At 45.6% G+C, this 17744-nt stretch overlaps 1 long non-coding RNA gene across 12 annotated transcripts in view; it reads right to left on the bottom strand.

The window, feature by feature from the left end:
- Positions 1-17744, bottom strand: part of LOC122178706 — a 79954-nt gene that overhangs the window by 2803 nt on the left and 59407 nt on the right. For 7 of the 12 annotated variants that reach the window (XR_006178426.1, XR_006178425.1, XR_006178428.1 and 4 more), the window contains 3 exons: positions 14356-17709; positions 13589-13668; positions 277-372 (listed from right to left, as the gene is read on the bottom strand). This is a non-coding gene — a long non-coding RNA (uncharacterized LOC122178706). The remainder of the gene's footprint in view (positions 1-276; positions 373-13588; positions 13669-14355; positions 17710-17744) is intronic. The other 5 variants (XR_006178427.1, XR_006178432.1, XR_006178434.1 and 2 more) reach the window with 4 other exon arrangements.

The raw sequence follows: 17744 nt of genomic DNA, 5'->3' as shown, positions 1-17744 counted from the left end.
ACAAAGTGACATGCCCAGCACCCTTCTCATTCCCACATCATCCCCAGGAGGACTTTATTCGATGAGCTCCACCCCAGAGCAAAACTAACTGAAGGAAAAAAGTGGATTTAACTAATCCCCTTCACCAAAAGCTCTCAAAGAAGAAGCAAGTGGTAAATGTGGATCAATTCTGAACTTACAAAAGAAGAGGCTCAGTCACATTAAGCACGTCTTCCCTGCAGAGCTCACCCAAAAGCAGAGCTCACCCAAAAGCAGAGCACACCCATAGTTACATACATGCAGCAGAAATAAATGAAAAGAGGTTTCTCACTCCTTTAATCAGCCTCTAACTCCAGCTGCTCGGTAAAATGGGACAGCTGCTCAACAGGAGCCCTGTGTGAACAAGACGAAGGTGCAATGGGCATTTTTGTGGAAATCTTCCTTTTTACAACAAATGTACCTTTGAAATCAAAAGCAGCCCATGGGAAGACCCGGGGAAACCTGAGATAACAGCAGTCATTCAACTGACTGGTGTGATTTTCAACAAAGCAAAGGCAAAGCATTTAAACTCAGTAAAAGCACACCTTGAAAGTCGTAAGTGAACAAAAAGTTAAAGAAGCATGAAGCAGAAAAACTTAGTTATTAATGGAAACAGAAAAGGAAATGGAAAGCGAAATGGAGAAGGAAATGGAAAAAGGGGATGGCAGCTCTTCACCCAACGCACCACTGTTTTTAACAGGCCACAGGAGCATTTCAACACCTTCCTTCAAAAGACAACATTTATTTAACTTACACAAAACTGTGAGCTGGCACAGACTTGCTGTCCCCAAGCCTCTTCACAACTCCTTGTTTTGCCACACTAAATCCCAGCTTTTTGTGTGCAGGCGCCTCGTAGGAGGCTGTGGTGAGCGGCAGGGCTGGGGCTTCACCCCAGAAATGGCACTGTGAGGAAGGAATTCTTTACACAGAGAGTGATGAGGCACTGGGATGGTTGGCACAAAAAAAGCTGTGGATGCCCCATCTCCGGAGGCATTCAAGGCCAGGATGGATGGGGCCCTGGGCAGCCTGAGCTGGTGGGGGGCAGCCCTGCCCATGGCAGGAACTTGGTGTAGAGAACCTGCTTTGGCAGGGGGGTTGGACTCGATGATCTCTGGAGGTCCCTTCCAACCCCTACAATTCTGTAATTCTGTGATTCTGTGATGATTTTTAATGTCCCTTCCAACCTAAGCCATTTTATAATTTGACCACTTTCTGTAGAATCTTCCCGCTTAAACCATTCTCCGGGCTTTAAGTGCCACGGGGATGAGCACAAGCAGCCTGCTCCACATCACCAGACTGTTTGTGGTTTTAAGTTACATGCTTAAAGCAGAAAGGGGAAAATCTTCACTGAAAGACAGAAAAATTGGAGAATGAGCTGAAAGCCCACTGCATATTACCAACCAATTCGGAAAATGTCAAAATACGAGGTCTGCAAGGCTGTGAGTGCTAAAACAAAGTGAGAACACGATGCTGCTCATATCACCCCTTTCTAGACACCTGACAGGATAAATTCAGTCTCCCTCATGGCATGAACATAGTTTTGCACCAGCTGAGCCATGAAAGTCAGAGTAGGACGAGCCCTTCTCTGGGCCACCTGAAAGTGGAGAGCATCTCCTCCCTGCCCAGGGCTGCTACCAGGATGATGTAGCGGTTCCAGGGCAGCCTGAGGAGTTTCAACAGCTACTTCAAAAGTAGCTCACTTTGAGTGGCAGATAAACATGAAAAATACAAAATCAAGTTGTAAAGTACATTTAAATATCCTAAAACACAGGACATTGCAACACGGTATTTCAGCATCAACAAAGTGGGAAAAAGACGTCCACTCCCCCCATTCTTGTTTTCAGAACAGATCATCCACCTTATGAAATTAGAACAGTGCAAGCATTACCACTGACTGGCCTTCAACTCTGCAAACTGCTGAATCCCAGGACAGATGAACTGTGGATCTGCCACTCCCCTGCATGTACATGGACATCCTACCCTGTCGCATCCAATGCCACCCCATACCGTGCCATGCCATGCCATCCCCTGCTATCCCATCCCATGCCATGCTGTCTTGTCCCACCAATTCCATCCCACCTCACAGTATGCCTCCAGTCTCTGCACCTCACCCTGAAAGTCCTGCTGCTCTTTCCCACCCCCTTACCCACTCACCACAATAAAGCTGAGCGATTTTCAGCACAGATTCAGCAGTCCATATTTCCTGATGATTTTTGTGTTTATTACTGGCTGTGTATTTCTGGCTAAGTCAACAGCTACAGTCATTGCTATTACACGTTGTCCTCAGTCTGAGGGCTATTTTTGCCCATGGTAAAAGAAACTGCAGTTCCTTCTGATTAATTCCACAGAAATGTCCATTGCTCAGACAGGAGTCTGCAAAGCCGACTCAAACTAGTCACTGAATTACTTTAAAACAATTAATTTTCTGTGGATGAAGATCCTCTGGCAACCCAAAATATCCTTCCGAGGCTTTTATTCACTTTTCACATCATTTTTTGTTCTGTTTTTATTGTCACCATCAGATTTAATCACAAACAGACCAAAAACAGCCAAACCAGTCAGCCCATCATAGTGTAACTCCAAATAACAGTTTGTTCCACCTGAAGAAGGACCTACTCAATTCCAGAGTCAGTTCTGCACACACTTCAAGATTCACTTTGAAGGAACAGATGCCCACCAAGCAGATGCAGGACTTCAAGCAACCCCAAAGGTGCCCCATCCAGAAGACAATGAACAAAACAAGGTGATTTGGCAAGCAGGGTGCTTGGATGGCACATGCCATGCTGCAAGCACTGGATGTCCATCCTCACCAACAGGAAGTTTCATTATGTCACTGCAAGCCACCAGGACCCAAAGGACTCTGAATCAGACCTGGGGCATATAGAAAAAAGCCAAGCTTGCTAAGCAGAGATGCACAGTGCTCCTTCATGCACCTTTCTCTCAAACTTCATGAAATAAGAAAACAAGGCTTCTGGTATTTCCACCATCAGCAGGTACTTTATAGGAAAAAAAATGCCTGTCTTGATGCTTAAAAGTAGAAGCAGAGTCAGTGCAACCCCACAAAACTCCCCATGCAACACCAGAAATGCCTTTTCTTTTCCTTTCCCTTTTGTTGAAACATCATTTGAAGCAAAAGCCCTGAAATGCAGTAACCACAGAAAAGCAAATTACAAAGTGAGCACACAAAGCACATGATGACATTTAAAAGTGAGGTTGCTCTTACTCATTTGTATTTCAAAGGCCAGGTTGACACAAGACATTTTTCCTGTTATAGCTTTGTCTATTAAGGGAACAATAGATATTTTTTACTGTACAGCGTTAGCCAAAGCCTTCCTGTAGATGCAGCTGCAGTGACATTCAGATCTCGAGTGGAGAGCTCCGGGTCTGACCTGGGAAAGCCCTGCTAGGTCTGATAGAGCCCACACTAGTCTCAGAAGGCTTACTCATGTCCATACACTCATCGACCCTTCCGGAACGAGCTATGGCTTGGGTGACTATGAAGCTGAAAATGTTGAGCGTTTCCTTTCCTTCGGCAATTTCACACTGCTGAAACCTTTTCAGCTTCAGCAGATCTCTCACTGAAAAAGGTGACAATAAGTTAAAAACCTCAGGCTCAACGTTTTGACACCTCTGTGGCCTCCATCAAACTGTAAGGACTCCTTTCTTTACAGAAAAGAATATGTTTTGATGAAATCAACAGTAACAGCCCCAGTACTGAGGAAGAGGACCACAAGTGCTAATCTGATTAACCGGTGGCAAGCTGTGGTGCTCCTCAAAATAAGAGTCGCATCTTTCTGCAGTCCAGCATGTCCTGGTTTCTGCTGGGACATTTCTTCTGTTGCTGAGAGTGCTGCAGAGAGCCAGGGATGTTTCAGTTATTAGTTTCTTTGTACTGTCCTGCCAGTGAGGGGGGCTGCGGGGGCAGAAGGAGCTGGGTGGGGGCAGAACCAGGACAGCTGAGCTACACTGGCCAAAGGGATATTCCATACCATATGGCATCATGCAAAAAAAAAACAACTTGAAGAACAGTGGGGAGTTGGCTGGGGGGGTAGCAGCTGTTCAGGGGACTGGCTGAGCATCTGCCAGTGGGTGGTGAGCAATTAATTGTGTTGTGTATCGCTTGTTTTGTGGTTATTCACTATTATTTTTTTCCTTTTCCTTTTCTGTTTTATTTAATAGTTTTATCTTAACTAACAAGCTCTGCTTTGTGTTGTTGTTTTTTTTTTCTGATTTTCTCCCCCATCACACTGGGAAGGAGAGGTGAGAAAAAGGCTACGTGGAATTGAGCTGCCTGCCAGGTTAAACCACAACACAGTAACTTGATGTAAAATCAAGGTAAAATTGAACACACTAAGGCCCCTGTATGAGACTCTGATGCTCTGCTTAGACATAACACCTCCCTCAGCTGACAACCTCAAAACTGGTAGTCAGGGTACATATCAAATTTGGTTGTAATAATTTCATCCTTTTATCTTTCTTTTGTCTTGAAAGAACTAACTCTGCATGTCATACCACAAAACATACCTTTTAAAGTACCTATTCTCAGATTATCAAACTAGAAACTCCACAGCTTCTTGAAAACCTTTATTTTCCTACAACAAATACACTTGTCACAATTCAGCTGGGCTGGCATTTCACAGAATCACAGAATTGCAGGGGTTGGAAGGGACCTCCAGAGATCATCGAGTCCAACCCCCCTGCCAAAGCAGGTTCCCTACAGCAGGTCACACAGGTAGGCATCCAGGCAGGTCTTGAACATCTCCAGAGAAGGAGACTCCACCACCTCCCTGGGCAGCCTGTTCCAGTGCTCCGTCACCCTCACTGTAAAGAAGTTCTTGCGCATGTTTGTGCGGAACTTCCTATGCTGCAGTTTCCAGCCGTTTCCCCTTGTCCTATCTCCACACACAGCTGAAAAGAGTCCGGCCTCGCCATTCTGCCCCCCACACCTTAGATATTTATAGACCTGGATCACATCCCCTCTCAGTCTCCTTTTCTCAAGGCTGAACAGACCCAGTTCACTCAGCCTTTCTTCATAGGGGAGATGCTCCAGGCCTTTCACCATCTTCGTGGCCCTCCGCTGGACTCTTTCCAAGAGATCCCTGTCTTTTTTGTACTGGGGAGCCCAGAACTGGACGCAGTACTCCAGATGAGGCCTTCCCAGGGCAGAGTAGAGGGGGAGGATCACCTCCTTTGACCTGCTGGCCACGCTCTTTTTAATGCACCCCAGTAAGCCATTGGCCTTTTTGGCCACAAGGGCACACTGCTGGCTCATGGCCAACCTGTCATCCACCAGGACACCCAGGTCCCTTTCCGCAGAGCTCCCATCCAGCAGGTCATCCCCCAACCTGTACCGGTGCATGCAATTATTCCTCCCCAAATGCAAGACTCTACACTTGCTTTTGTTAAACCTCATCCGGTTTTTTTCTGCCCAGCTCTCCAGCCTATCCAGGTCTTGCTGAATGGCAACACAGCCTTCAGGCGTGTCAGCCAATCCTCCCAACTTCGTATCATCGGCAAACTTGCTGAGGGTGGCCATTATCCCCTCATCAAGGTCATTGATGAAGATGTTGAACAAGACAATTTACATTTGCAAATACATAAAACTGACATGGTCATGGCAGACCAGGTCTGTTACTCCTCTGCAAACACCATCTCGAGTCCTTAAAGACACGACAATGAAACAAAGGTCATTAATGTCCACGAAATAGGAACAACATCTTCTGAACAGAACCAGAAGATGGGTCAGTCAAATGGCCATCATGCTCCTTGGGCTCCTTCAGGTTGGAATTGACCAGGAGGGATCATTTCTCCTCCATGACTTGACCTTAGGGTTAAATCTGGTTCCTTTTCTGCCCCAAGAGCATGTTGGTGCTGTTGGATTCCTCTTCCCCTGTTATTAAGTTGGAGCATTAAGGCCCTAGCACCATCCAAATCCATCCCTACCAGATTACCTCGGAAGGAAATTTTAGTTATTCAGTTGTATGCTACCCAAAGCAAGGCAAAATTCCATCTTGATGCCGATCCATTCAGAATTACTCATTCAGAAAGATGTGAGGTGGAGGTCAAGAAGGAAGAGAAGACGGCTGTGCAACTTAAGTCTTTTTTTTCTAGAAATAAGGACAATGGGTGCAGTGACAAATAAAGACAGTGACAAATATTTTCTTCCATTCACTAGACTTAATGTCTGTCTCACAAACTTTCTGAAGCAGTCTCCAGTGACACAGGCCATCATTCCAGGAATAGCTGACAGAGAAGTAGAAGTAGCAGGTCATAAAGGCACCCCTTGCCTTCATACAGCAAGAGTGGTGGATGGTTCACATCTTCTCTTGCCTGGGAGAAGCAATGGTATCATTTAGGGATGAAGGGAAACAAACTGGGACAGGTCACAGAAAGGTTTGGCAATGGACTCGACACATCTGACCTGGCACCCCCATCACAAAAGTGAGAACGATTCCCCTCTGACACTGCAGACAAGACAAGCTTGTATAAATCACATACAGTGATGCATGTGTGCACAGAGCTATATATGATATATATAAAGTACACACCAAAATAACACCAAGGAGTACAGATGCCAAAGCAGGGATAAAATTAGCTTATTAGAGAAGGGGCAAAATCTTATAAGATCATGGAAAAAAAGCCTATTTTGAACAGTAATGATCATGCTTCAAAAATAGTGGATATTCTTGGCTTGGAGCCCCACATACCGCAACAGACGATGATCACTCTGGATCTTACAAGAGAAAAATCAGCCAGAAGGTCCATAGCAGATATCCCAGGAAAAAAAAACAAAAACAAAAACAAAAACAAGGACTGCATGTATTAGGGTTCTGCAGCAAATCATTTCCCTGGCATCATACAGTGTACAGTGTGTTGTCAAAGCAGCCTTCTTCTGAAGTGCAATTTTCTTAAAATCAGCAGCCCAAACATGGAAAAAATAAGCAAAAGATTGGAAATAGTTTTCAAAACCCATTCTTTTAAGGTTAATTCTGTATTAACTACACAGAAAGCAATGTTGGCAGAGAATGTCGGGATGCCATCCTTGAGAATTAACCCAGATAAAGCAAGAAAGTTAATAATGTCAAATGAGTATAAACTAGACTACAATAGTGCTGTATTTAGCTCAGTTACTTCACAAAAACCAAGATAAGGTGCAGAGAGGCCGCAAACAAAAGAAAATGGGTCAGACAGTTGTCAGCACCTGTAACCTGCACTTGGATGATGTGCCTAAGGATATCAAAGGAGGCACACCAGGTCTAAGAAGCATTTAGCAACACTACTATAAAGATGAGGCTAACAAATACAAGGTAGAAGTAAGCTGTAGTAAAGGATATTATGATATTAACCAATAATTAATCAGTTTCAAATGATGACATTAATTACATTAAGCAATAATAAATGCAAACTATAATCAGAATTGGCACGCCCAAAACTTGTGAAGAACACCCAGATAGGGAACAACAAAGCCCCTGTTTGAAAAGACACGCTCTGCCCCTCTTATGGGCATTGAGACTTCTATTGCAAAACTTGGAGTAAAATCCCTCTCAGGCACTTTCTAAAGACAATGTGACACCTGATAACCAAACACAGCTCTGAGTGTAATCCTGCCAGTTCAGTTTACAGCACAAATTTTCATAACTTCCCTATCCTTTTTGCTGCCATTTCACTGGATTACTTGGTCACTGGCACAACAGATAAATTACACACACATGGTAACTTAATATCTCTCGCCCACAAGCAGTCCAACTGATAGCTTGAAGTGAGGTGCTGACCTTGGTTATCCTACCTTCTTTATTCCTCCTGCAAGAAACCACAACAAAAACCTCAAGTGAAGTTGTCCTAATCTCTCCTGGAGATATTGATTTCAGTCTGATGTGAGCACTATTTGAAGTTTCACGAAGGGAACATCGTACATAAAAAAGCGTGTGGTGGTGTGCAGCAGTAAAATTGCTTTCAAAACTTAAACTCACCAGTTCACTGTGAGATACCCAATTGTGTGCACTAACCCCTGGCATGCTGGTGTTTTCTGAGATGTCGCCCATGGCTAAGATGAGCACAGCCTGTGATGCCTAACAGACACCTGCCCACTGCTGTAACCGCACAGCAGCTCCAAATGTCCTATTCATACTCTATTTCCAGAAAGCAAGGAGTTATTACTAAACTCACTTTATATACAAGCAACATTAAGGAATTAGCAGGTATGGTCATCAGATGGTTCAGGTTTATGACTGCTGTATTATAATGTTTAACTGCCGTGTCCAGCCAGAAGACATGGTTAGAATGTCATAAAACACATAAACATGACATTGCTGTGATGCTACAGAAGCAATAAGCAGCTAGCTCTAATCATAAATGCAGACAATATATGCATACGTTTCAGTACTTCGTCTTGCATATTTGAAAAAAACATATATTTAGTGTTAACTAAGTATATGAATCACCCACTTCACCTGTCAGAAAAGAAATACCAATGTCAGTCATTCCTGTAGACCTCTGCCAGACCCCACATGTGAGACCCAGATGGTCATACACACAACCCAGTTCTCAAACCAGAATGGACTGCTTTGCTTCAAGGGCTCCTCCCGAGCACCACCGCATTCTGGCTCCAATGATGGTGAGAGCCACTGATGAAGAGCAGCTGAACATGGAGAGGAAAATGCAGTGAGCTGAAGGAAGACAAGATGGAACAACGTCAGAGTTTATTTTTTCCAGATTTATAGCAACTGCATCCTGAGAGGATGGAAGGCCTCAAAACTTTTCATCCAAAGTTTTGGTGGTGCCCACATGCGCAAGGATGAAGCAGTGTATGGTTGTGGGGCTGTGCAACCTGCTGTTCCCTTCTCAGGATCTGATCTGGGCATTCACACAAACATTTGTAATCCCATGGGGTTCCTTTAGAGAAGCAAAAATGCCTGAAATAGGAAAAAGCCCAAGTGCTTATCATTACATCCTGCACATATCAAATGAAATCAGAAAGGGGAAGGACCAACACACAGAGCCAATGAACATCCAACCTTTGTGATGAAGAGGCAGCATCTTGGCCTATAGGGATGCTGAGGAAATGCTTGTCAACAGCAAAAAGTTAGACTGTAGCATAATAAAGTCATCACTGAGCTGAGGTTGGGCGCATTACTCTGCAAGACAGCACACACAACTGCTGACCACTGTGCAATAAAAATACAACAGGAAGAGCAAGCAAGGAGGGAGAACTGCCATCCATGCGTAAGGGATTAGCCAAAAATGCTTGCTACAAGAGACAGGTGCCAAAATCACAGCATAAGCATCTACTTCATTAAAAGCATGAGGACAGAGCTTTGGCGTAAAATGTGGGCAGGGCAGAAGGAAGACAATGTGGGAATTGCTCAGCTCCTCTCCCGACCACATTCAGTATTACCATGTTGTCCAGGAGGTCTCCAGCTGTGCTATTATCACAGAATCACCGAAACACCAAGGTTGGAAAAGACCTACAAGATCATCCAGCCCAACCATCTGCCTATCACCAATAGTTCTCACCCAACCATGTCCCTCAACACAACATCCAAATGTTCCTTGAACACCTCCATGGTCAGTGACTCCACCACCTCCCTGGGCAGCCCATTCCACTGTCTGACCACTCTTTCAGAGAAGTATATTATCCCAAGCTGAGGACACTGGTGGGATTCCATCCCATGACAGGTTACCACTTTGCTGGGCTAGAGTAACAGATTAGCTTTGTGTCCCGTTGCAGTGTGAAACATAAACTCATAGAGACATCTAGACTGGAAAAGACCTTGAAGATCACAGCTAGTGATGAGTTCTCCTCTCCTCTCAGCCTCCTCAATTACAGATTAAACAGCCCCAGTTCCCTCAGGCATTAGGCAAAGTACAGCCTAAAATCTCCCGCAGGTAAGCTTAAACTAATTGCTACACTGTTTTTGCAACAGCAAACAGGCAGTAAGCTTTAGTAGCTCACCGCTGGGCCCTGAGCCCAGACTGCATTGACAGAAGATTTTAAGCTGCTATGTGCACTAGGGTCAGCGTTGACTTATCTCAGCTATTGCAAAACCTGAAGAAAGCTTCATCCAGGGCCAGAGAGTTATCGTTAGCAGTTACTCACTACTGAAAACGCCCAAGGTTGAGCACCCAGGCTCCTCAGGGATCCAGCTCCCAGCCAGGAAAGCAGACACAGCCCACCCTGTTGAGCAAGACCCATCTCCCAGCCTATCTGTAAACAACTAGGCCTCTGGGCTCAGTCTCTTTTTGCATCTCTGTAAGATCTTTAGGTTTGAAAGGGTCTCGAGGCAGGACTCGTCCACGTTTCTCGAAGAGGCTACCGAATGATCAGCTTACACATGCATATTGCTCAGGGTGGAGGCAAACTTAGTGGCAGAACATGGCATTCCAATGGCTCCTTTTATGTCTCACAGTTCATTTGCATCCTTCTCTGCTTTCAAGGCAACTCCCAGTCCACCGAACACCTGTTTTTAGCCCCCAGAAAACAGATAAAAAATCTTCTTCTCCACCCAGCCCAATGCACGGTCACGGAATCACAAAATTGCAGAGGTTGTAGGGGACCTCAAGAGATCATCAAATTCAACCCCTCTGCTAAAGCAGGTTCCTTACAATAGGTCACACAGGTAGGCGTCCAGGCAGGCCTTGAAAATTTCCATAGGAGGTGACTCCACAACCTCTCTGAGCAACCTATTCCAGTGCTCCATCACCCTTAGCAAAAAGTTCCTTTGCATGCTTGTGTGGAACCTCCTGTGTTCAAGTCTTAGGAGATTGCTCCCTGTCCTACTGCTACGCACCACCGAGAAGAGCCTGGACTCATCCATTTGCCTCCCACCTCCCTTTAGGTATTTATAAACATGAATCACATTCCCCCTCAGTCCTCCAAACAGATCCAGATTACTCAGCCTTTTCTCATGTATGAGATGCTCAACACCGTTTATCATTGTGGCCTTCCTCAGACTTCTTTTAGAACATCCCTGTCTTTTTTGAACTGGGGAGCCCAGAACTGGACACAGTATTCTAAATGTGGCCTCACCAGGGCAGAACAGATCACTTCCCTTGACCAGTCCCAGCACAGTTGCCTGGGGAACACCGCTACTTACAGGCCTCCAACCAGACTCTGCACCGCTGATAACAACTATCCTTCTTAATGTTTACCAACTGTCCCTGAGACCTATAAACTCCTCCCTTCCCCACCACTTCAAGGAGGCTGCTCATTTTATGAAGGAGATGAGTGCATTTCTCCTGTTAAGGTGCTTAAGGAATCCACAGGCCCTCAAATCCCTGCATTCCACCAACCCCAGCAAAGAAAACCTTAGAAGACAGAGAGAGAGCCTTGCACAGAAGTAGTGGCCTGGCATGGGCTTGGTGATCCTGCAACAAGGAGAGGGCAAGAGGTCCAAATATCCAAGCCCCAATCCCCAACACTCTGCTGATGATGAAGGTGTCAGACCAGAGCAAGCTTTCAAAAGTGGAGGGAAGGGGGAGGAAAGCCAGCTGTTACGCTGGATGAACTTTATCTGAGAAAAGCCAGCCAGATTGAGAGCAGCCAAGTGAAAATGAGGCTTTTCATTGAGAGCCACTCATACTGCAGAAAGCACCCAGCTCCAGTTAAACACACCACTAGAACATGATGCTGCATATTCCTTAAGGCAATTGTCACAACTCCACAGACTCAACTTATCCCTGTTCTCTGGATGGAAAATTGAGGCATGGCTTGTGAGCAAAGAGACCAGTGGCAAAAGCAAGCAACTGACCCAAGCCTCTGGAACTCTTTCTGGTCCTAAGGTGTATGGATGGAAGAAGAAGATGTACACAGCCCTCATTTGGATGGGGTGAGAGCTCAGTCAAGGGGGGTGAACCATACAATCTTAGTGTGATTCTTTTTCCTTCACTATACAGACACTCTCGCATTCTCTCTATTCGCCAACTTACAAGTGAACAACAGTTACATAATGCAGCAAATTATGTATTTTCCTTGATCTCAAGTGAGAATCTTGAAAACGCATCAACATCAGTCCCCTTCTCAACACAAGGCAATGGGTTACACCTCTGAAAGCACATGTAGGACATCAGGGAGACAGAAGCATACAAAGGCCCTCCAGAGTCACAGTTGATAAAAGAGAAAGATAAAAAAGCTTGTCTATCTAAAGATTATCCATTTTTATAACATATTTAGTCACACTGCAGTATGGACTGAACAGCGCATGCTGAGCATTCCGCAAATACACGCAGAAAAGAAAGTTGCTGTCCTAAAAAGGCTTATGGTGAGGAAGTGAAGGGGAGGAGACAGCTCAGCAAAGGCAGATGGATATCTAGAGGGAATTTCCAGCGCATGGGAGATGCAGTGATGTGCACAAAAGATCTCAAAAGAAATGCTGAACAAGAGAGCCCTAACACACAGGGCTCATTTCTTCACCTTTTCACATCTGCAGACCACTGCTGAGTTAGTGGGATACTGTGTACTTCAGTACTACCATCCCACTACAGGTTCCAGCATTGGTGCTGAGTCACTGTGTGCTGTTCAGGGTGTCTGTCACAGCATAAAGACACAAAACTTTCAGCGTCCAAAGGAGGGCTACAGAGATAGTGAAGGGTACGGAAGGCAAGACGTGAGAAGCAGCTGAAGTCCCTGGGTGCGCTCAGCACAGAGCAGAGGAGCTGAGGGGAGGCCTGCAGCTCCTCACAGGGAGCGGAGGGCAGCGCTGAGCTCTGCTCTGTGTGACAGCAACAGGGCCCAGGGAACGGCATGGAGCTGTGCTGGGGAGGGGCGGGTGGGGGTCAGGGACAGGGTCTGCACCAGGGGGTGGTGGGCATGGAACGGGCTGCCCAGGGTACTGGTTATGGACACTGCTCTCAGACACAGGGTTTGAATTTTAGGTGGTCCTGTGTGGAGCCAGGAGTTGTACTTGATAACTCTCTTGGGTCCCTTCCAGCTCTGGATATTTGACAATTCTCTGAGTTCAGGACGCTGGCACAACAGATATCTTGCTGGTCCCTACCAGGACCGCCACAGCTAGTGAGACATGGCCCAGCTGGACTGCACTGCCTTGGTGATGATACCTATCCCTCAGGAACGTGCTTACGCTGCCTGTCAGGGTGTATGAGCACAGAGGGCAGGCTCAGACAAGCTCACAGATATGGGCTGTGTCCAGACTCCTCTCAAAAGAGAAGAAAACTCAAGGGCACTTGTTAGGTTAGCAGAGGCCCAAGCTCTCAATATCCAAAGCCACAAGAAACATACCGAACTCAAGTCCTCCTGCACGTGGGCAGACATAGAATTCAACCAGACAAATGCAGACCATACACTAACAATGTAAGGGAATGCAGTCCCATGCTGTGAATCTCAAACACAGCCAAAGCCACAGTCAGAAATAAGTTTTGTGTGATCCTACAGCCTTCTGTAGGATCACATCAGCGGTCTAAAATCTTCCCATCAGCCTGGAAGAGTGAAAACACAAAGAAACCCATAACAAAAAAATCTGGAGGCTCAGAAGAAGGGGTCTCACCCAAAGGCTGCCAGGAAGCCTAGGCATTTGTACGTCTGAGCTTAGCAGCACTGAAGGCTGTCACGACTCACCTCACTTCCCAAGAAGCCACAGCAGGACCTGAACTCCCTGCACACACTCCTCCTTTCTCCTTTTTTCAGTCAAGCGAGACCTATACAACATTGCAACAAAAGAAATGTCAGCAAGCCAAACCCTGTCCCTTCCCTCCAACCAAAAAGCTTCATTTCCTCTCTTCTTCAAACTACTGCTGTAAAGTGAACCAATTATATATGAAAGTTATCACTCCAGCCCCCAAGGTTGCAATCAAAGGTAGGGAGTGAAAATCCTCCAGCGACGTGAATGTAATTGCATGCAGGGTGTGACGTGCCCCTGGGGTGGGGATGGTGTTCTACAGTGCTGTGCCCATCTCATGGTGAACACCTGCAGTGAATCAGCAGTGCAGCACCAAAACAAGCCTGCTGGCTCCTCCAGATGATGTGGTGCTCTTGGGATGTTCGCCAAGAGGGCACGAGCATCACCAAGAGGGCACGAGCATCACCAAGAGGGCACACACTTTTCCTGGTGGACATCTCCAGGCCTTAGGGACATCCCACACTACACTCTGGTCACCCAAGGGTGACAGGGGACATCCAGTGGGCACCAGGTGCTGCTCTGTGCTGCAGCGCTGCTTTCTCCCCAAACCAGGTCTTGCTCTTCTTCTCCCTCCCAGCCCACAGGACCCCCTGTAAGGGTAGCTGTATATCACACAGTGCCTTTGGTAGACGGAGTTTGAACCACAGTGGGGGGGAATGGGACCTTTATTAACATCAGAATAGCATCGTCAGGCAGTGTACTTAACCCAGTGACATTTGCACTGCTAAGTTTGGGAAGTATGAGAAGCATTCTTGCAGAATAGGATGAGGGGGAGGGACAGGCAGTCTTCGGCCTTCTTTAATTTGCTGCCAAACACTGTGTGATTCAAAGTCCATGCTCCTCCTTCACTCAGAGGTGCCACCCCGAGCTCCCTCAGTGCTGATGCCAGCAAACCGGAGATGTGCTGCATTTAACCAAGTGAGTCGACACTAGGCTTGGATCAGGCCAGGCTTTCTGAAACAGAGAAATACCAACAGCTCCCACTGAAATAAGATGGAATAAATTGTGGACTTCTGTGTCAAAGAAGGAAAGCAGATGCTTACCTCCACAAAGCCAAGTCTGACGACACCATGCTGAGATGATACTCTGCATAGCTCAGTAACAGATAGCAATAATCCCTACATTCACACTGATTTAAGAATTTGTGAATGATTATTTTCAGGTGCAAATATATGAACTCATCTGGAAAATCAACAGTAATACCTGCAGCAAGAGTAGATGAGCTGCACTTAACAGCATGTAGCAAAATCACTGCTCCCAAAAAACAACCCATCCCTTGGCTTTGCTATTGATTTTGCAGAAGGAAGTTAAGCCTCTATCTTGCTCTTGTTGCTGAGGGTAAGAGAAGGAAACGTAAGTTTCAGTAACCTTTCTGGGCCTGTTTTCTGCAAACATAATCTACACCTGCATCTTCAATTAGTTCCATGGAAGTCCAGAGAAATGTGCCTCTGGAAAGCCAAGCCATGAGACGTCTTCAGGGGAGCTGCTGCCCACATCCAACAAAAACATTAATTAATCCCCAAGCGTGCCAAGTCTGCTGGCATATGAGGTGAGCCAAGAATCTTCCTCAGCACCCACACTGGGATATTTGAGGGAGCTTTTGAGGAATCCAGGAGTAAGCCTGTGCAACCAGCTGCAGCTGCTCAGCTACTCCTGCTCTCCTGGATCACTTCCCAAGTGATTTGCACACACACAAAATCCAGGCTTACTTTCAGTAAAAGTGGGCATCAAACACTCTGACATCAAGCACGATGATTAAAGACACTCAGTTACTAGGAAAGATTAAAAGAACTAAGTATGTCTAACTTGGCTAAGCAATGAGTAAGAGGAGACATGATAAAAGACTCCAGGCATCCGAATGAAGGGAGTGGCACTGAATTAAAGAACTGAATAGTTTGAATGAATAAAATATCTTTTTGAGGAATGGATCCATCAACGATCTCCCAAGAGATAAGGCACAGGTCTCATTTTTTAGGCATTTAAAACTAGAATCTGCGTTTTTGAGGAGAAATCCACACTGCCCTGAAGGCAGTATACATCAAACCCTTTCATCTCCCATGCGGGATGCTACAAAGAAAGTGTGCCGTGCCACAGGGAAGCACAGTCAACTCGGGAAGACCTCACCCAAGAAACAGATATGCTTTTTCACTGCATGATATAATAATATTGAAAAAATAAAAAATGGGTCTGTAACCAAGATTTTCAGTATCCTCTGCAGCTGATTCAGGCTCTTTACTGGGTAATTTCAACCTACAGTGTTTTCATCCCTGCTTCCTTCAGCACACCCTAATGCAAGGTTAAAAAAAAAAAAAAGAGGGATATAACCAACACCATTGTACTCCAAACTAACAGGTCTGGATATACGACTTCATCCTACCACTTTCACCCTTAGGTGAAAGTGCAAGCCAGGAACCCACGGCTCATCTGCTACAGAAGACAGCAAGATCAGTGTGTGATGGAACCTTCGCCAAAAAAAGCCCTGCGCCATGGAAGGCAAGAAAATTCTGCAAAGCAATCCAATACCCGACTGTGCTGATACAGTATCCCTCAAAGAAAAGCACTCTGGTACCAGCCATCTGATGAGCTTTGTAAAAATTAGATGCAAGTCCAGAGCCCTGAGAAAACTGCCTGGGATGAGAGCTAAGCCTGCTGCACTGAGTTTGTCCTCAAAACTATGTGTGATGCATGCAACACATGTATGTACCTTAACACCAAATGTGTGAAGCCAAAGATTTTGGAAATTTTCATGCAACCTCCAATGCCCAGCCTTAGGAAGGTCTCCTGAATACCTCCATAGGCATGGACAGAGGATGTGTTCAAGGGAAGAAGCCTGCCCTGATCTTTATTTACAGAACATATGCACACAGAGCATTAGGTCAGGCCAGGAGGGCTGCCAGCAACACCAGCTTATCAACACCTTTTATATATACAGGGGTTGCAATTCACCCCCAGAAGGTCTCGCAGGTGTTCCTCCTCCTTATATCCTTGAAGCAAGTTGGCCACCGAGACTTGCTGGGTATGATTTACAAAGCTCAGATTTGGGTATTTGGCAGGCTCCTTCTCCCGCAGCAGGGAGAAGCCAAAGCCCCTTTGCTGAGGGTGCAATTTAAATCACAGTCAAGTTCACTCAGTGGCCACAAGTCATGGAAGGGGTGGCTGGGCTGGTGAGTTCACGCAGGGCCATGGGGTCTAGGAGAAAACCAGCGAGGGAAGAAACAAAGGTGAAGAGTTTTCCTCTAATTAATTCCCTAAACCAGTTCAGTGGGGTTCAAGCAAGTACTAGAAATCTTTCCCCTTTTGGCATGAACTCGATCAGCTGAACGGGAACATGTGACCACAATCCAAGGCAACCTTTGTTTGCAAGACCATGAGTGGATCTTTTTGATTTATATTTCTTTTCTTTCCCACAGCAAGCTTTTAGGTCTGCAGCAGCTCTTCTCCATGGGAACAGGAGATCCACTGTTTACTGGCTGGTGAGTTTTATAGTTTTATTGCAAAGCTGAAACAGCAACTTTTCTATTTATTTATCATTATTATTTTACATGTAGAACATTTTAGTATGCAGTGAATCATCGTGCTTTATTCTTGCATGTCTCTTTGGAAGGCTGAAATACACCACCAGGCATCAAGGTTCACACTAAATGCTGAAGAAACATGATCCTACTTAATTTGAGAGGCAGGCTCATGTAAAATACCCATTCAAAGTGGAGCAACCTCTGCACTTACATCATGGTGGAAAAAAGACAAAATTTGAAGCATCTAAAAAATATCATGATGTATTCTACCAAATCTTCCTCTTTTTATCTAGAATCAGCTGTTTCCATCACTGCAGCAACACTGATGCTCAAGATCACCATGCTCAGGCTATCGCTGCCATACTTAAGTACAGACATGCAGGTTGTAGTCAGACACTCACTTCCTCCCCTTCTGAAGTTGGGTTATTCCTGCTCAGGCCACTTCTGCTGTTTTACCCCGCTCTCACCAAGGATTCAGAGCTCCTGCAGCTCACCCCACACTGACAGCTTCAGGAAGTTGAGGAATGAAATGGACAATTTTGACACTGTAATGAAGTAAGGGTTTTGGTTTTTGTTTTTT

Source organism: Lagopus leucura, unplaced genomic scaffold, assembly GCF_019238085.1.
Source record: "Lagopus leucura isolate 7727_CA_CO unplaced genomic scaffold, USGS_WTPT01 Super-Scaffold_100002, whole genome shotgun sequence".
NCBI classification, from domain to species: domain Eukaryota; kingdom Metazoa; phylum Chordata; class Aves; order Galliformes; family Phasianidae; genus Lagopus; species Lagopus leucura.
This window is presented reverse-complemented; position numbering and strand designations above follow the sequence as displayed.